Consider the following 20,882-nt stretch of genomic DNA (forward strand, 5'->3'; position numbering starts at 1 on the left):
TCCAAAACTTTTCCTCCAAATCGAATCCCTCGTAGTATCTGTTGACACAGTACCTTGCACTTAAAGAGGCTGTCCACTACTTTATTAATGTCTGATCAGTTAGGGTCACCCCCACGATCAGCTCTTGTCAGTGTCGGCGGTGGTGGCTGCCTTCCGGAAATGCTCAATTGCGGAGCTGCTCCATCTGATGATGGTGGCCGCCGCCGGGTACTGCACATCCGCCTCCCATTGATTTTGAATCCAAAGACTGAGCAGCTCTGCAATTTAGCATTTCCAGCCGCCCCCAACTCCGAGAACAGGTGGTCGGCAGGGGTGTCGGACCCCGACCAATCAGACATTGATGTCCTATCCTAAGGATAGGTCATCAGTGCTAAAGTAGTGGACAAACTCTTTAATAGCCCCCTGTGTCTGTACTTGTACACATACTGGCTGGTGACCGGATCATGCAGCGTTATGTGAATACCCTATTATATTGGTGGCTGGACCATACAATACAAGCACTTTTAACCATTAACCTTTTATTCCGCCCCTATTTCCTCATAGATTGTAAGCTTGCAAGCAGGGACCTCTTGATTATCTGTTGAATTATGTGTTTACTCTGTAATGTTTTTATTGTCTGTACTTGTCCTTTCTGAATTGTAAAGTGCTGCGGAATATGTTGGGGGTATAGAAATAAAAATTTATATTATTATTATTATAGGCATGGCAGGTAAAGTTTTTTTTTTTTCTTTTTAAAGTCCATTTAAAAAAAAAATAAAAAAATCTTGCTTTGTAATCTGACAAGATTACAGATGGGCAGAGACACTGATTCCAGCAATGTATCACTTTGTTCTATCACAACTGCCTGACCCAGTAAACTGTTTTCTCTGCTGCCGATCTAGCAGAGCTCAGAATACTGAGCCCTTTATAACCTGCCCACACCACTGATGGTCAACTTTTAGTGTACACTGTCACAAAAAAAAGTTAAAGTAAAAACAAAACCAAACCACTTTTTACTTTGCGCAAAATTAATCTGGATCAGTTCATTGTGGCCAATGTACATGTAGTGTTTCCTGAAACAACAGGAAGATAGTCTAAAATAGCCCCAGTGGCCAATGTGAAACCTGTATTAAAAATAAAAAAAATAGAAGTCTTCCAGACTGTGATATAGGAAAAAAAATCACTGGCAAAAAAAATATACATTGAACACAAAAACTGATTAAAAAATAGGTCATTTTCTGATCATGGTTTTCTTTTAAACAGTTGTAAGCAGTGGCATAGCTTATTGTCACGGTGTATCAGAGGTGACAGACAGTCACCCTGCAGTTGGTTGCAGGAGATCTCTACGTTTGGCATTACAGACCTCTTCTTAGATGAGAGGCTGTCTCTAGGACCTAGCGGCTACCTCCCTCTGGCTAGTTAGCTCCCTGGCCTGGGTGTATAAATACCTGGTGTGTCTGAGAGTGAGGTGCCGGCTATATTCATTTCTACTTGTGAAGGCTTAGCAAGAGCAGTACTTCATCCTCTCTGGAGCTTGAGGCCGAATTCGCATTTGTCTGGAGTCGTCTAAAGCCAAGCATTCTCCCCCTGTTTGTCTACCCTTGTTGTCTATAGAGTTTAGTGGAGAAAGACTAGAGGGAAAGGGAGCCCCCAGACACTAGGGAAAGGGGGGAAGTGGAGACCTCCTAGTCTGGTCACCCTGTCTCAACTACCGTCCCTATATTGCCTCTTTAGCAATCGCCGCATGCGTACCTCGTGTCTCGCCCTGTCTTTCCCTGGCGTATGGTTAAGGCTAGGGATGGGAGGAGATGAGCACTAGTCGATCTCCACTAAACTCTATAGACAACAAGGGTAGACAAACAGGGGGAGAATGCTTAGCTTTAGACGACTCCAGACAAACACGAACTCAGCCTCAAGCTGCAGAGAGGACGAAGTACTGCTCTTGCTAAGCCTTCACAAATAGAAATGAATATAGCCGGCACCTCCCTTTTCAGTCACACCAGGTAAATATACACACAGGCCAAGGAGCTAGTTACCAGAGGGAGGAAGCCGCTAGGTCCTAGAGACAGCCTCTCATCTAAGAAGATGTCTGTAATGCCAAACGTAGAGATCACCTGCAACCAACTGCAGGGCGACTGTCTGTCACCTCTGATATACCCGTGACACTTAAATAGCCAATATTTTGTGCCCCCTAACCTGTGGATGGATATCACTCCAAGTCCCTTCCACCAGTCCGGTATTGAACCTCTTATTCCCAAGCTCATGTTTTTATATTAAGAAAATATTTATCTTTTGCCCTTTGAGCCTTTAGTTATTTTCTTCTTTTTGCTAAAATTTGCCTTTAAAATTAAAAAAATAAATAAATACACTTTGTAATATTTTTAAAGCTTTATTTTATGTAACTATTTTATTACTCTGGTGCTATTACTTACCTTAATCTAACACTTACTCCAAGCCTAGTCCTAACTGTAACCTTAATTCTGATCAGGGAGCAAAAACTCCCCAAGCAGGTCTGTCTCCTCTCACAACATTGCAAGTGAGAGGAGAGGTGATGAGCTGTAGGAGAACACATTGCAGCCTAGGCAGAGCACAGCTGTCAAATTGAATTTGTCATCAGCTGCTGCACTCTGCATAGGCAGTGACCGAGATGACAAAGCTTTTTTGATTATATTGAGAGATTTGTCATCTTAGTCACTGCCTATGAAGTGCGCTTCAAGTAACTGAGCTGCAGTGGCGCGCTGACCAAGGTATCAAAGCTGCGTCTGGCTGCTTTACTCATTTAGCTGCTGCGCACTCACTGCACCCCTATGCCGCTCCATGCAGAAGCAGCAGTATGGTTGGAGCGGCAACGCTATGCAACTGCTAAATGCATACAGATATATTCACCCTTACGCTTCCTCTGATTTAATTATAGAGGACCTGTCGCCAGGTTTTGTCCAACTCTAATTTTATTCCTACTTTTCTCCGGAGTATTCTGTATTGGGTTTGTCTTTTTAAATCCACCATGTTGTTTTAGTGAAATGGGCATTTTTATTTATAACACCCAATATGTTAATTTTTATGGTCTTTACCAAGGAGGCAGTGCTCACTGAATTTTCTAGGGGCTGTGTCTTTTAAGCTATTCTGCATTATTACCCTATGAGCAACACCCTCTTGGTAAAGGCCATAACAATTGGATGGACTAAATAAAAATACCCATATCTCGAGAACCGTATGGCGGTTGTTTTAAGGCACAATGCACCACTTGGCACTATGGTAAAATGCCTCTGTGGCAGACTTGTACCCGTGTACTCTTAGACAACAGGCATATTCTGCACCGGTTGCAAGAATTCACTCCTTGTAGTTTTCCTTTTCCTGAAAACTGCTTCATTTATTTCACTGTTTAGAAAGGGATACATTTAGGTAATTTATTACCTCCATTTTGCCTTCTATATTCCTCACTATTTGTAAATCCCATTGTAGACCTAAAGGTAATTCTGCAAAAATGATAGTTTTACAATCCCAGCATGTGTATATGATAATCTCCAGTATTTGTTTCATAGTTCCCCTTTATCTATAGTTTGTACATGATAATCCGATCCTAATCTCCTGTTTGTATAAGTGGCCCTAGCAAAAATCCCATTAATAGATGTGTTTGATTTGTTGTAAAACCTCTAAACCTGCTATCATTTAAAGGTCTTGTTAACAAAGCCCATCAAAGGCAGTGGTGGGGTAGTGGAGAATTGTGTCTTATCTAGGGCTATGTCAATTTCATCTACTTCATTGAGATGTATTCATACCCTGAACTGTATTAGTAATTCAGCAGGCTGCAAAATAGCTCTCATCTGTCGGGGGGCTCCTGCTGGTTCAGTGTCTGTACAGCCCATTCCATGTTTGTTTGTGTAGTAGATTATGATGTGAGTACATTAGGCGGTAGTATGGCATTATGCATACAGTGGTATGCTGCGTAACCTAGTTTTTTGGGAAAAAGTTCTTTGCTAGAGTATAGTATAAGCCTCGCTAACTTTTCATGTGAGATTGGTGCTGAGAGATTTCACTCAGCGACCAGCAGAAAACTCTGAATGCATCATTAAATCTAAATGGACTATAAGATACAGTGGTATGAAAGTGTTTGCCCCCTTCCTGATTTCTTATTCTTTTGCATGTTTGTCACACTTAAATGTTTCAGATCACAAAACAAATTTAAATATTCAACAAGGATAACACAAGTAAATACAAAATGCAGTTTTTAAATTAAGGTCTTTATTAAGGGAAAAAGAAATCCAAACCTACAGGGCCCAGTGTGAAAAAGCAATTGCCCCCTAAACCTAATAGCTGGTTGGGTCATGCATCAACAACTGCAATCGTTTTATATGCGTTAACTGGCAATGAGTCTTTTACAACACTCTGGAGGAATTTTGGCCCACTCATCTTTGCAAAATTGTTGTAATTCAGCCACATTGAAGGGTTTCTGAGCATGAACCGCCTTGTTAAGGTCATGCTACAGCATCTCAATCGGATAAATGCCAGGACTTTGACTAGGCCACTCCAAAGTCTTAATTTTGTTTTTCTTAAGCCATTCAGAGGTGGCCTTGCTGGTGTGTTTTGGATCATTGTCCTGCTGGATAACCCAAGTGCGCTTCACCTTGAGGTCATAAACAGATGGCCGGTCATTCTCCTTCAGGATTTTTTGGTAGACAGCAGAATTCATGGTTCCTGAAGCAGCAAAACAGACCCAGACCATCACACCACCACCACCACCATATTTTACTTTTGATATAATGTTCCTTTTCTGAAATGCTGTTACTTCTTCTAAATCAGATGTAATGGGACATACACCTTCCAAAAAGTTCAACTTTTGTCTCGTCAGTCCACAGAGTATTCTCCCAAAAGTCTTGGCGATCATCAAGATGTTTTCTGGCAAAGCTGAGATGAGCCTTTATGTTCATTTTGCTCAGCAATGGTTTTCGTCTTGGAACTCTGCCATGCATTCCATTTTTGCCCAGTTTTTCTTATTGTGGAGTCATGAACACTGTGACATTACCTGAGGCAAGTGAGGCCTGCAATTCTTTGTATGTTGTTGTGAGGTCTTTTGTGACCTCTTGGATGAGTCGTCGTTGCGCTTTTGGTAGGCCGGCCACTCCTGTGAAGGTTCACCACTGTTCCATGTTTTCACCTTTTGTGGAAAATTGCTCTCACTGTGGTTCGCTGGAGTCCCAAAGCTTTAGCAATGGCTTTATAACATTTTCCAGACTGATAGATCTCAATTACTTTGTTTCTCATTTGTTCCTGAATTTCTCTGGATCGCAGCATGATGTCTAGCTTTTGAGGATCTTTTGGCCTACTTCACTTTGTCAGGCAGGTCCTATTTAAGTGATTTCTTGATTGAAAACAGAAGTGGCCGTAATCAGGCTTGTGTGTGGTTAGGGAAATTGAACTCTGCTTCCCAAAAATGTGATAAACCACAGTTAATTTATGTTTTAAAGGTGGGGACAATTACTTTTTCACACTGGGTCCTGTAGGTTTGGATTTCTTTTTAATTTAATAATATTGACCTTCATTTAAAAACTGCATTTTCTGTTTACTTGTGTTATCTTTGTTTAAATATTTAAATTTTGTTTTGTGATCTGAAACATTTAAGTGTGACAAACATGCAAAAGAATAAGAAATTGGAAAGAGGGCAAACATTTTTTCACACCACTGAATTAAAGCGACCCTCCACCCTAATACTGAAAAGTGACTATACATTTCTTATGTAGTCACCTTATTACGATGCTGTGCGTTATTTCATTTCTTAAATGTGCACTGGGCACAGTATAAAGTGTGGAGTCACTTATTCATTTGTTTGTACAATTTACATCTACCTAACCTTTGTGAAAATATAATGTATAATTCAATAGGACACTAGCCTAAAAAAGTATTTAAACTAAACCTTCATCAAGTTTATGGACATCAGAGTGGGGACTCTGCTCAGTACACCTCCCTCCATGAGCCTCCATTGCCTTTCTCTATTATGGATTACATCGATCACTAGAGGGGAAATGTAGTCTTACATGTAGTCATTCAAGCAAATATGTGGCCATTGAAGAGGAAATTATCAGCCAGTGGCAGCTTCAGCAATTTTTTGAGGGTCTATTGAGGCACGGCTGTCTGGAAACAGCATTTTAAAACATATCTGAAATATATTAGCTTAGCTTTACTGCTTAAAATGATACTCCACCCTAGAACTGAAAAAGTGACTATGCATTTCACATGTATAGCCAGCCGCCTACCTACAGTTTCCCTCCTACTTCCTCCTCTGCTCTTATGAGCATTTTCTTTTACATCCAAGATGGCCCCCCCATACCTTTCCTATACAGAGTGAAAGGAAAGCAGGGTGGGTGTGATTTAAACTTACCACTGCTCCATATTGGAAGCAGAAGGAACAGAACACTGATCTGAGCAGAGGTGGAAGTGGGAGGCAAATGGAGGGCACCAAGTAGGGTGACTCTACATGAAAAGGTCGCTTTAAGCAGCAAAGCCAAGTTACTAATGGATGTTAATTTCCTCTGCTTCATCCATAAGAGGGGAAAATGTAGTATTACACATGCCCATTCAAACAAATATGTGATGCTTAAGACAGAGAAAGCCTCTGCAGGGTCATGGAGGGAGGTGTACCAAGCTGAGTCCATCATGGTAGTCTGTCATGTCCATAAATCCTGAGCTATGTTTATATTTTTACTCCTAATTTTTAGGAAAGCATTCTATTGAATTATACATTATTTTGGGATTTGGAAAGGTTTGATAGATGTAAACTGTACAGTGACATCAGGTGACTCCACACTTTACATTGTGCCCAGTACTGGTCTAAGAAATATTCTTTATTATACCTCATTGACTCAGTAATTGCAGACCTGATAATAAACACTTTTCATTTCCTTTTTGTATTGTCTGACTCCACATTGTAGAACTGTATGTACTTTGTAAGAAAAGCGTATTTTGCTGACTGAGTAGCGCTCGTCCCAGTCATGTAAATCCTCGCTGATATGTAAAGTATAGGATATTATTCTGCCTGTCAAAGCCTGTGCCACAGTTTCTTCCCGCTGCTTAAGGAAAGGGATTAAATGCTTATTGTTCTGCCGTGGAGTTTCTAGATTAGCTGCCTTCATTATTTCCAATAACCATATTTACATACAGAAATTCTCTGCTGATTTCTTTGGGTTTTTTCATGTTTTTTTTTTCTAAAAACATTTGCCTTACAATACATGTTAAAATGGGTTGGCAGCATTAGGGCAGCACCTTTGTACCTTTTGATATGTCAGGATGGATTATTAGTACAAAATAAAGGGCTTAGATTTGGTCTTAATTCCCATTTTATTCGATGGGCGAACAACTGCAAAAAGAGAACGCTTAATGTCGCCTGTAAAGCGTAAAATAATTGCTGCTTTTATTGAATGTAGTGTGTTAATGAGATTTTTTACTGCAAGTAACATCTGACTGCCCCAGTTTTTGTTTTTTTTTTGCATAAAAAAATTCAGCTGAAAAAAATACTGCAAAAAGCCGTATGTGAATCTGGCCCGATTTCATTTTTTTGTTAAAACTCAACTGAAAGTTTGACTATAATATATGTGGGTATCTAAAAGAGCTATGTCCATGGCGTCAACTTTGACTCCCAATGGCATCTCTGCGTGCTTGATATTCTGCCCGGATGTAGGACCATATTCTCATGTTAAAGCATTGCTTCCTGGAGAGAATGTCTGCGTGTCTATAATATAGTAATTATAAGATCTGCATTGAATCCATGACATATAGAGGTACAGCATCTTCCATTTACTTCAATAGGTGCCATATTAGAGCTCCACAGAACTCTGCACTTGTGTGGAGCCATAATGGCAAATTTGTGTAGGGTGGGGATCAGTGACTCTGCCTGGTTTCCAATGGTCCCTACTTTTTCTAGGGCGGGGATCAGTGACTGCCTGGTTCCCAATGGTCCCTAGTTTGTCTAGGGCAGGGATCAGTGACTGCCTGGTTCCCAACGGTCCTTACTTTTTCTAGGGTAGGGAAGAATGACTATGCCTGCCTGGCTCCCAATGGTCCCTACTTTGTCTAGGGCGGGGATCAGTGGCGCTGCCTTATTCACAATGGTCCCTACTATTCTAGGGTGGAATCAGTGACTCTGCCTGGTTCCCAACGGTCCCTACTTTGTCTAGGGTGTGGATCAGTGACTGCCTGATTCCCAATGGTCCCTACTTTGTCTAGGGCGGGGATCAGTGACTCTGCCTGGTTCCCAAAGGTCCCTACTTTGTCTAGGGCGGGGATCAGTGACCTTGCCTAGTTCCCAATGGTCCCTACTTTGTCTAGGGTGGGGATCAGTGACTGCCTGGTTCCTAATGGCCCCTACTTTGTCTAGGGTGGGGATCAATGTCTCTGCCTGGTTCCCAATGGTCCCTACTTTGTCTAGGGTGTGGATCAGTGACTACCTGATTCCTAATGGTCTCTACTTTGTCTAGGGTGAGGATCAATGACTCTGCCTGGTTCCCAATGATCCCTACTTTGTCTAGGGCCGGAATCAGTGACTCTGCCTTGTTCCCAATGGTCCATACTTTGTCTAGGGTGGGGATCAGTGACTGGCTGGCTCTTAATGGTCCCTACTTTGTCTAGGGTGGGAATCAGTGACTCTGCCTGGCTCTCAATGGTCCATACTTTGTCTAGGGTGGGGATCAGTGACTCTGCCTGATTCCCAACGGCCCCTACTTTGTCTAGGGTGAGGATCATGGACTTTGCCTTGTTCCCAGCGGTCCCTACTGTGTCTAGGGTGTGGATCAGTGACTGCCTGGTTCCCAATGGTCCCTACTTTGTCTAGGGTGAAGATCAGTGACGCTGCCTGTTCTTGGGTTGTCATCCTGGAAGTAGAGACCAGTGGGAGACTAAGCTGCTTTTTAATGGGAGGATCGGGAAATCAGGGAATTGCTGTGTGTTTTTTTCTTTTCCTACCCAAACAAACCTTTCAAAAGTACAGGACTCGCTGGGTTTTCTGAAAAAGGAATATTTGATTTACATCAGCAAAGTCTAGCAGGTTTTTATAGCTCTCTACTGTAAAAGTACATTTCTAGGTACTGTGGTAAATTCTGCGATCACGTAGTGTATTTTTATGAGCAAGAAAACATTGTCAGCATTCCCGATCCGTACCACTCCGACCACCTATACTGGAAGCACATTCCATAAATCTGCCGCTCGCTCACTCGCTGGCTCTGGTGATGTCACTCTGCTCGGCTTTGTAATTCCTTCACTTGCATATTAGTGTTTTTCTTGTCTACATCCCAAGTGAGTCATTTCTGGGGAATGCAGGTTGCTGCAATGTCCACCGTGCGGTGTGCGAATGTTACATGCACCGATGGCATCAGAGGTTCTCCACAACCTCCGCCACATTGTCGGTGTGATGGAGTGACGTGCACATTAATGAGCCCTGTCTGGAATTACAATGTTTCTTCTGTGCTTTGGTCACCGGAAGTCATTTTTTTTTTTTTTAAATCTGAAGTCCTAAATCCTAAAGGTAGGGTGATCGGTGCAAACATCTTGCTGATCATTTTCTGAAGTATAGGCGTGGGCTGCCTGTCATGGATGTCATAAATCCCTTTTTGTAAATGTAATATCATTGTTTTTCCTTAGGTACCCATTTAAACGGGGGCCGTTAAATGATCGCTGACCGAATACTTACAAGCCGATCCGCAATCATTTAACGGCCTGTTTAGACAGACCATCCAGAATTCTATACGCACATAATGATTGTCTGATTGTGTAGAATAGTAGAATATCATCGTTATATCGGCAGCATATCGCCTATTTACACAGGACCACGTGCTGCAAAGAACAATGGTTTTAATGCCGGCATAAATGATGCAGTAATCCAACAAGCGCTTTGCTCATTCATCAGCTGATTGCCACAATGTTTCCACAAACCTATAATCGATGAACGAGCATTCTAGCAAGCACTCGTTCCTAAATATTGTCCTATCTAAATGAGTCTTTAACCCATTACTTGCCAAATTAGCAATTTCAATTTTTTGTTTTTTTGGACCTAATTAGAAAATCTTAGTTGCTAGAAGCAAAAAATTAGGCGTCCCAAAAAAAGGACATTGGTAGATAATGGGTTAAAGGGGATGTCCGGTCCAAATCGATAAGTCTGTAATCACTCTGTGTGACTGCAGACTTATGAATCCCCCCAGTGCACGCACTGTGGGCTGCGGGGATTCGCCAGTTTCTGAGCCAGGACTGGCGGGTATGTATGAGTTATACATACTCCTGGCCAGAGCCCATCCTGTGGGCGCGGCCTCGCGCCATACTCTTGTATAGAGTGAAGCCACACCCACTGAAAGGCCGCATCACTAGTCAGGGCATGGCCTCACTCAATAAAAGTGTATGGATGCCAAGGCATTAGTCCTCCATAGGGACCCATTATAAAGAAACATACACCACTTGGTATTCATTTCTTAAAGTAACCCTCTAAGAAAACTGTCTTGTTTAACTGTATAGGAAACTGCAGCAGACTGAGGACAAAGGCCCACATTTGCCAGACAGAGCACTATCAAAACTTTACAATATGTGTTGACAAAAGTTGCCACTGTATCCTTTAGGCGAAGTGCACAGACGCTGTGTGAACTTAACCTAATATGTCTTTTGGTTGCTTCAAAGCTATGTAAATAAAATACCCAAAAAACTAAAGCAAAACCAAAGAAATGAGCAGGAATAAATACAGTATGTTGGTATAAGTTCAATGGGTAGGTGCACATTCACACTGTGGCCATTTTACAGACAGAGCCTCAGATAAGAACCAAATGAGCAAATACTCTGCAGTAAGTAAATGGTAATAGTCCATATAAATAACACGGAGTACTTAGTTTATATTATTTTCATAAAAACATAAGTGTAAAAGTCATCCCACCACGATAAGGTGTACCCAATTGGAACGGTCCCTAAGGCTATGTGCCCACGTAGCGTTTTTACGGCCGTGAAAACGCTTGTAAAACCGTCTGCCATGCAAAGCAATGTGAATTCGGATGTGCTGTGCACATGATGCGCTAATTAGCGCACCGAATTCGCATTACGTTGCAAAACGCAGCATGACCATTTCTACCGCGATTACGCCGCAAATTCACGGCCATTGAGGAACATTGAAACACAGCAAACCCGCAGGTATATGTGGATTTGCTGCGTTTCAATTAAATTCAATGGCCGCAAATTTGCAGAGTAACCGCTATGCGTGTGGTACCCAGAATGAAGAGCAGACTACAACTCCTGGTCATCCCAGCTACCATGCGGTGAAAAAAAAAAACTGTATACTCACCTCTCCGGTCTGCTCCCGGCTGCGTCCTCTCTCCTCGGCGTCCCGCGGTGTACTTGCAGGACCTGCGGTGACGTCATTTAGTCACCTGATGGTCATGCGACCGCTGACGTCGGTGAGTATACAGGTTTTTTTTTATTTTTAACTTTTTAATTCTTTTTTTTTTGTACTATTGATGCTGCATTTAAAGCAGCATAAGTTTGTCACACAATATAAATCCATGCCGGTTGCATGGATTTATATTGTGTGACCAACTTGTCAAGCACTTTTCTAAGTGATGCTCAAAATCGCTGGAAAACTGCTTGAAAAAACGCATGTAAAAACGCTGAAAAAACGCTTCTCTCTGGCAGAAAAAACGCATGTAAATCTGCATGCATTTTTTTTCTGCCAGAGAGGGGCAAATACGCTCTGCATCAAATCTGCTACGTGGGCACATAGCCTTACTCTTGTAGTTCTCCTTACTATGTGTCAACAGACCTCAAAATAGGTTGGGGCAAAGCAGGACCCAGAAAAGAACCTAGTATTGGTCCTGGCTGTCACCAAGGAGGTAAATGCACATCACTTTCTATTGAAAATTATAGAAATCCTGGAAGAGAACTTGAAGGGGTATTCCCATCTCCAAAGTCCTATCCCAATATGTAGTAGGTGTAATAATAATAATATTAGCAAATAACTCCAATTAGAAATGTAGTATAGTGTTTCTGATTTGCTATGTTGCTGTCCTCATGTGCAGGCATTGCAGGACCTTAGGTAGCTAGTTGCTAGTGGTCGTAAGCATGGATACCTAACTGTCGCTATATTAGTGGTCGTAACCATGGATACCTAAGGTCCTGCAATGCCCTGCACATGAGGAAAGAGACGTAGCAAATCAGAAAAGCTATACTACATTTCTAATTGGAGGTATTTGCTAATATTATTATTACACCTACTACATATTGGGATAGGATCTTGGAGATAGGAATACTCCTTTAACAAGGACAAATACTGCTAGTTATGTTCCAGTGTTTCCCCTACTCCCAAATCTTCAAGTAATTAAGCAGATTTGACATTCCAGATTAGAAAAGTGAGGAAAAGATCATGTTAAGACATGTAGAACAAAATAATTGGCAATCCTGAGCTACAGTGACATGTAAAAGTTTGGGCACCCCTGGTCAAAATTACGGTTATTGTAAACCGTTAAAGGGGTTGTCTGGTCAAAAGTGATAAGTCTGCAGTCACTCTGTGTAACTGCAGACTTAAGAATCCCCTCAATGCTGGCACTGTGCACTCCGGGGATTTGACGGTTTCAGACCCGGTAATGGAGGGCATGTATGAATTATACATACCCCCGTCCAGTCGGCGCCGCCTCGCTCCATACACAGAGTGACTACAGACTTATCCCTTTTGACCGGACAACACCTTTAAGCAAGTTGAAGATGAAATGATCTCTAAAAGGCCTAAAGTTAAAGATGACAAATTTCCTTTGTATTTTATGCAAAAAAAAAAAATATATATTGTAATTTTTTACATTTTAAAAATTACAAAAAGGAAAGTGGACCGATGCAAATGTTTGGGCACTCTTGGAGATTTGTTTGCGCAGATAACTTTGACCAAGGTTTCAGACCTTAATTAGCCTGTTAGTGAACAAGTCATAACCCTATCATTGTTAGGAAAGGTCAGGTGATGCAAATTTTCCAGCTTTATAAAAACCCAGCCTCCTCTAACCTTGTGCCAAAAACAGCAGCCATGGATTCTTCTAAGCAGCTGCACAGCACTCTGAAAATGATGGAAGCTCACAAAGCAGGAGAAGGCTATAAGAAGATGACAAAGCGTTTTCAAGTTGCCCTTTCCTCGGTTCGAAATGTAATTAATTAAGAAATGGCAGTTAACAGGAACAGTGGAGGTCAAGATAAGGTCTGGAAGACTAAGGAAAATTTCAGTGAGAGCTGAATGCCTATATTCATCTAACACATATGGACATCTTTACAATTTAACAGTAATTCCATTTGTCTTTTTGAAAGTACAGTCATGGCCAAAAGTTTTGAGAATGACACCAAAATTATATTTTCACATGATCTGCTGGCCTCTGGTTTTTATTAGTGTTTGCCTGATGTTTATATCACATACAGAAATATAATTGCAATCATATTATGAGTACCAATAGGTTATATTGACAGTTAGGGTATGTGCACACGATGCAGAAATGCTCAGGATTTTTTCCTGAGCGTTTCTGCATCTCTCTGGCAGGAAAAAACGCATGCGGATTGTACATGCGGTTTCCTGCCAGGGACATGCGGAAATGAAGCGGTCTTCACTTTCATTTCCGCATGCGGGTTGGCAAGCGCTTCCCAAGCGATTTTAGCATCACTTGGAAAGTGCTTGTCAACTTCACACTATATAAATCCATGCAACCGGCATGGATTTATATAGTGTGTGAATGTCAAAAAATAAAAAATAAATATATACTTTACCCTCTGATGGCCCCCGGTGTCCGGCTTCGCTCGGTCCCGGCTGCCGGCAGTGAAGACTGAAGGACCTTCCGACGTCAGCGTCACATGACCCGTCACATGACTCTGACGTCAGCGAAGGTCCTTCATTCAACCGCGAAGTGCGGGGAATCAAGCAGGAGCGCTGCGCGGGCCGTCAGAAGGTGAGCATATATATATTTTTTATTTTATTCTTTTTTTTTTTTTAATGGTACCTGGGTCTGGATGAGAGTCCTCTCATCCACACCCGGGTACCATCCGCACATTAGACCGCATGAAAAGCGCATCAACATATACAGTGATGCGGATTCCATGCGGTCTAATGCAAGTCAATGGCGGCAAAAGAGCAGCGTTTCCGCAAAATTAATTGACATGCTGCGGATTTTTGACCGCAGCGTTTACGCTGCGGAAAAATCCGCATCATGGGCACAGCTCATGCGGATTTCAATTGGGGAACATTGCTGCCCTTCTACCATGCGTTTTTCATGCGTTTGCGCGGCGTTTCCGCAACTGCAAAAACGCTGCGGAAACGCATGAAAAACGCATCGTGTGAACTCAGCCTTAGAATGAGTTAATGCAGCAAGTCAATATTTGCAGTGTTGCCCCTTCTTCTTCAAGACCTCTGTAATTCTCCCTGGCATGCTCTAAATCAACTTTTGGACCAAATCCTGACTGATAGCAGTCCATTCTTGCATAATCAATGCTTGCATTTTGCCAGAATTTGTTGGTTTTTGTTTGTCCACCCGTCTCTTGATGATTGACCACAAGTTCACAATGGGATTAAGATCTGGGGAGTTTCCAGGCCATGGACCCAAAATCTCTATGTTTTGTTCCATGAGCCATTTAGTTATCACCTTTGCTTTATGGCAAGGTGCTCCATCATGCTGGAAAAGGCATTGTTGGGTGCCAAACTGCTCTTGGACGGTTGGTAGAAGTTGCTTTTGGAGGACATTCTGGTACCATTCTTTATTCATGGCTGTGTTTTTAGGCAAGGCTGTGAGTGAGCCGATTCCCTTGGCTGAGAAGCAACCCCACACATGAATGGTTTCAGGATGCTTTACAGTTGGCATGAGACAAGACTGGTGGTAGCGCTCACCTCTTCTTCTCCGAATAAGCTGTTTTCCAGATGTCCCAAACAATCGAAAAGGGGATTCATCAGAGAAAATGACTTTGCCCCAGTCCTCAGCAGTCCACTCCCTGTACCTTTTGCAGAATATCAGTCGGTCCCTGATGTTTTTTCTGGAGAGAAGTGGCTTCTTTGCTGCCCTCCTTGAAACAAGCCCTTGCTCAAAGAGTCTCCGCCTCACAGTGCGTGCAGAAGCACTCACACCAGCCTGCTGCCATTCCTGAGCAAGCTCGGCACTGCTGGTAGTCCGAGCCCGCAGCTGAAACAGTTTTAAGATACGGTCCTGGCGCTTGCTGGTCTTTCTTGGGCGCCCTGGAGCCTTTTTGACAACAATGGAAGCTCTCTCCTTGAAGTTCTTGATGATGCGATAGATTGTTGACTGAGGTGCAATCTTTGTAGCTGCGATACTCTCCCTGTTAGGCCATTTTTGTGCAGTGCAATGATGGCTGCACGTGTTTCTTTAGAGATAACCATGGTTAACTGAAGAGAAACAATGATACCAAGAACCAGCCTCCTTTTAAAGTGTCCAGTGATGTCATTCTTACTTAATCAGGACTGATTGATCGCCAGCCCTGTCCTCATCAACACCCACACCTGTGTTAATGGATCAATCACTAAAACGATGTTAGCTGCTCCTTTTAAGGCAGGACTGCAATGATGTTGAAATGTGTTTTGGGGGTTAAAGTTCATTTTCTGGGCAAATATTGACTTTGCAAGTACAGTAATTGCTGTTAAGCTGATCACTCTTTGACATTCAGGAGTATATGCAAATTGCCATTACAAAAAATGAAGCAGTAAACTTTGGAAAAATTACTATTTGTCTCATTCTCAATACTTTTGGCCATGACTGTAAGTATCGATGATATTAATTTATTTTTCGTTTTTTCCAACTTTTAGAAGTGTGACTTTAGCTACGCCCTGAGGTTCATTACAGCAGTATATACTTATTTTTGTTTCTTTTATATATTTTTGAGCATGTTTTGGAACACATAGCAATTTTATTTTGAATGAGGCAGACCCAGTCGTTTCCATTTCCATGGCCTGATATTAGTTGCAGCACTATGCTTTCCTTATAGCTCTTCTCATGCCCCTGGTGCAATGTCTTGAAATGAGCTTCCTCTGGGAGAACTGTGTTCAGGAAAGTGTGAATCAAATTCCTTTTGAAAAACCTGAATGGGATCTAAATGCAGGTTTGCAAAGATAAATCCCTGCTGCATCGGAGGGATGCTGCGAATGTCATCAATTAGGGAGAGTAGAAGGCCTTTCGTCAGCTTTACAGTGCAGTTGTGTAAACCGCAGGGACCTCTTTCCTGATACTCATCAACCTGAAGATAAAGCGTCTGCGCCGGCTACACTTGTTATTGATAGGATATGAATGCCATGGAGTATTCAGATTGTACAAAAACATGGGTAGAGTGATGGTGAAATGATGTGTACTGAAACTTTTGTAAAAAAAATAATGAAATTTATGCAAATATTACATTTTGTATATGACCTAAATTTACTAGAGCAATGAATTATGCTTCTAGGTCCTGCTAATTTGTTGCTAGATTCACAAAAGCCAGGGACATCTAATAACTACCCTATATATTGTCTGATGTATCCACTGCATAGGGCTCCAAATACTCTGCATAGACTAGAGGTTGAAAGCGTTCCTGTTTTAGGTGACTTTTCAGAATAAGCCTTATTGTGTACATGAGGAATAACACTTCATTTAGCCATTACATGACTGATATCCTGCTTTTTTTTCACCAGCTTTCCCTTCTGCTGACTGTTACTAATATTCAGTTGTCTCTGAGCTAGTGGGTGTAGACTGTCTGCTATGATGTATCCCATATACAGTACACACAGATATAAGTGATTTCTGCTCATATATTACATGTTCAGGAGTATGGAGGATATACTGCATTATTGAGCAGTGTAGCTGTGAATCCAGCTCTGTGGTGAGGGAAACACTTAATAGAAGTCTGTTGCATGATCTGTCAGTGTCAGGGCCACTCTCTCCTCTCCTCCCTCCCCCCCCCCCCCCATTTCAATCCCTTCATAGACTTCAACAGGCAGCTGTGATATTACACCTCAGTAGGCTATATGACTGTCTGAAACAAGGCTAGATCCTTCCTGCTCAAAACCAGAGTGGATAATGAGCACAAGAGGTAAAGAGGAGGAGGAGGGTAGAGTGGAAGTGGCTCATAGGTGAGAAAGAACCAGATTTCTCTGATATAGTACAAAGTTTCTTATTCACTTGTATTGATTTGTTCAATGTTTGATGAATTGCTAGTGGCCATTTAAATTATAAAATTTGGTCTGTCTACATTCACCACTAGGGGGAACTTAGTTGTTTTCTGCATACAGTACATACATTGAACTTAAAGGAAACCTGTCATCAGGATTTAGCCCTATAAAGTAAAGGCATGGCTATATTGCCGCTGTGATGCTGATTAATACGATACTTGATGTGAAGGGATCCGCTGAGTGGTTGTTTTATACTCGCCTTATGACGTTTTCAGAAGATGGTGTCTTGTGGGGGTAGGGTCCTCTTCTCCTTCTCTGTACCCCCACCAGCCTCCTCTGTTTCTTGTGCAGGTCATTGATTATTCAGTATCCTGACTAATTTTTGAAATTTAGTGCTGCCGCGCACCATGACTGTGTAATCGGCGCAGTGGGAGTCGGCATCCTATGTGCAGGACTTCAATAAAATGGCGTCCGAGATCTCCACTCAGTTCAGAGCTGAAATATCAATCTGCACAAGTGCTACCCTTAGTGCTTATACATAACCCCGGCGCCATTATATTGAAGTCCTGCACACAGGACGCCGACTCCCATTGAGCACGTACCGCTCACACAATGAAGGCGGCGGTGGCGCTGAATTTCAAAAAGGAGGCAGGTCACTGAATAATCAGTGATCTGCACAAGAAACAGAGGAGACTGGTGGAGGGGACGGAGAACCAGAAGAGGACCCTGCCCCCACGTTCCGCCCTGAAACACAGAAAACATCATCTTCTGAAAACGTCATAAGGTGAATATTGAACAACCACTCATTGGATCCCTTCACATCAGGTATCATATTAATCAGCATCACAGCGCCATTATAGCCATGCCTTCAGTTTATAGGGTTAAATCCTGCTGACAGGTTTCCTTTAAAGGGATTATCTAACAAAATCAATAAAAACTAAAACAGATGTTACCAAATAAAGAAGAAGAATGAATTATAATCAGTGTTTACTTAGCTGTCGGTGCTCCTGTTCTTTGTTAAAGGTGTGGTCCGGCCTTATGCTACACGTCTGCAGTCACTCCGTGTGACAGCAGACTTGCAAATCCTGATAGCGCGCGCATTGTGATTATTCTCCTGTTCTTGCACTGGGAGCGGAGGGCACATGATCACAAGTATATGATTTGCATACATACGGTCACGTGCCGACTAGACGTGCATGACCTCACTTAATACAAGTGTGTTGAGCGAAGCTGGACACATCTAGTTGGAATGTGGCCAGAAGTGTGCAGATCGCATATTTGTGGTTACTTGATCACCCGGGATCGGAGAATTCCTACAGCACGAAGTGCTCGCGATGTGAGGATTCACAAGTCTGCAGTCACCTAGAGTAACTGCAGACTTGTAGCTGAAGGCCGAACAATCCTTTTAACCAGCGACCATATGACTTATGCAACCAATTAGTGGCCACAGCTCTCAGGTGCTGTACTAATGGCATCACTGATCTGCGATTGTTGTCACCTGCTGGACTACTGGTATCAAGGCACCAAAGTCCACATTTTTGGCTACAGCAGTCACCTGCCGGACACTTACACATGTGGTCAAAATTGTTGGTACCCCTCGTTTAATGAAACAAAAACCTACAATGGTCACAGAAATAACTTGAATCTGACAAAAATAATAATAAATTAAAAATCTATGAAAATGAACAAATGAAAGTCGGACATTGCTTTTCAACCCTGATTCCACAGAATTTAAAAAAAAAGATAACTTGTACCCTGCACAGATTCAAGACACCCTGGGCCAGATGCAGCAGAGCAGCCCCAGAACATAACAGAGCCTCCTCCATGTTTCACAGTAGGGACAGTGTTCTTTTCTTGATATGCTTCATTTTTCCATCTGTGAACAGAGCTGATGTGCCTTGCCAGAAACTTCCATTTTTGTCGCATTTGTCCATAGGACATTCTCCCAGAAACTTTGTGGCTTGACAACATGTAGTTTGGCAAATTCCAGTCTGGCTTTTTTATGATTTTTTTTTTTCAACAATGGTGTTCTCCTTGGTCGTCTCCCATGAAGTCCACTTTGGATCAAACAACGACGGATGGTGCGATCTGACACTGATGTTCCCTGAGCTTGAAGTTCACCTTTAATCTCTTTAGAAGTTATCCTGGGCTCTTTTGTTACCATTCGTATTATCCGTCTCTTTGATTTGTCATCAATTTTCCTCCTGCAGCCACGTCCAGGGAGGTTGGCTACTGTCCCATGGATCTTAAATTTCTGAATAATATGTGCAACTGTAGTCACAGGAACATCAAGCTGCTTGGAGATGGTCTTATAACCTTTACCTTTAACATGCTTGTCTATAATTTTCTTTCTAATCTCCTGAGACAACTCTTTCCTTTGCTTTCTCTGGTACATGTTGGGTGTGGTACACACCATGTCACCAAACAGCACAGTGAGTATCTGTAGCCCTATATACAGGCCCACTGACTGATTACAAGATTGTAGACACCTATGATGCTAATTAGTGGACACAACTTGATTTAACATGTCCCTTTTGTCACATTATTTTCAGGGGTACCATCATTTCTGTCCAGGCCTATTTCATAAGTGTAATTTTTTTTAAATTCTGTGGAAGCAGGGCTGAAAAGCAATGGCTGACTTTCATTTGTTCATTTTCATAGATTTTTAATTTATTATTACTTTTGTCAGATTGAAGTTATTTCTGTGACCATTGTGGGTTTTTCTTTCATTAAACGAGGGGTATCAACAATTTTAACCACGTGTATAAGGATAGCTGCCCATAGCAGTCTTCATTTTTGTAAGACACATTAGGGTGACTTATTTTGGCAGCTTCTGTGTATGCCAGTTACTTGTATACAGATCCCTATTTACTGGTTGCTTTGAGCTATCTCCGTATTATCTGTGGTTGCAGAATATAGATTTTTCTTTATTTTTTTTTTGTACTGTAGTTGAAAAAGTGATGTATAAAAATAAGTATTTCCTGTAAGCCTATAAAGGAAAATCCAAACCACAGACGTTCTCCGTGCATGTGTGTTTTTTGCATTCTTGGCATTTTTCCATTATATATGCATTTGTGGCTAACAAGTAAGACAGGGCTTAGGGCATAAAGTGCTGTCTGCCTCCTGGCACCGGCAATGCACGTCCATATCTACAGCAGCGCCACCTAGCGGGCCGTGCCTGTGAATGTCTCTTATGTACAGACAAGGCTTTATGTTTCAGTCTTTACCGTGAGAAGATAGAAACGTGAGATCTGTGTGTCTGTCTGACGTGTATGTATGTCTGGCAGGTCTGTCTGTGTGTGTGTTACCTCTAGAATAATGCTATGGAGAGAGTTCTGTCAATGAAACGGTTAAGAAAGGATGACAGAACCAGCAACTCTGGTTTGTTCCTCTCCAGATTGACCAAGCAGCCGCAACACCATTGTTTTCATAGAGAGGAAGAAAAAAAATGTAGCAGCTCACATTTCGGTGAACATACGCTGCTTTCTGCCATTGTGACTTGTCTCTGCGCTGCAGTCTGTGCTGGGAGCGAGGCGGATTCAGCTTGGAATATTTCCCATCAGCTGCAATAAGTGAGTATTGAGGGATTAAGCCAGTGTGGGTAATGGTGTACGGGATCACGGGAGCAATCCTGGAAGAGCAGCTCAATGCACATTGTTACGTACGCGTTTGTTTTCTAGAAACGGCACCCCTCGTTCCATGTTTTATGGCTGGTGTTGCAGCTCAGCCCCTTTTGAAGTGACCCCAGAGCTTAACTGCAATACCAGACAATACCCAAAGA

General features: G+C 42.2%; 1 protein-coding gene across 6 annotated transcripts in view; it reads left to right on the top strand.

Moving 5' to 3' along the window:
- Positions 1-20,882, top strand: part of TANC2 (tetratricopeptide repeat, ankyrin repeat and coiled-coil containing 2) — a 483,567-nt gene that overhangs the window by 89,592 nt on the left and 373,093 nt on the right. Inside the window, exons 1-2 of one of the 6 annotated variants that reach the window (XM_073683150.1) lie at positions 20,227-20,345; positions 20,499-20,673. The exons of 4 other annotated variants lie outside the window; for them this stretch is intronic. The gene's annotated coding sequence lies outside the window, so the exon portion shown is untranslated. Of the gene's footprint in view, positions 1-20,226; positions 20,346-20,498; positions 20,674-20,882 lie in introns of those variants that run through there. One more of the 6 variants, XM_073683149.1, reaches the window with a different exon arrangement.

Source organism: Phyllobates terribilis, unplaced genomic scaffold (assembly GCF_046119375.1).
Source record: "Phyllobates terribilis strain yellow unplaced genomic scaffold, ASM4611937v1 Scaffold_5__5_contigs__length_657084704, whole genome shotgun sequence".
Lineage (NCBI taxonomy): Eukaryota > Metazoa > Chordata > Amphibia > Anura > Dendrobatidae > Phyllobates > Phyllobates terribilis.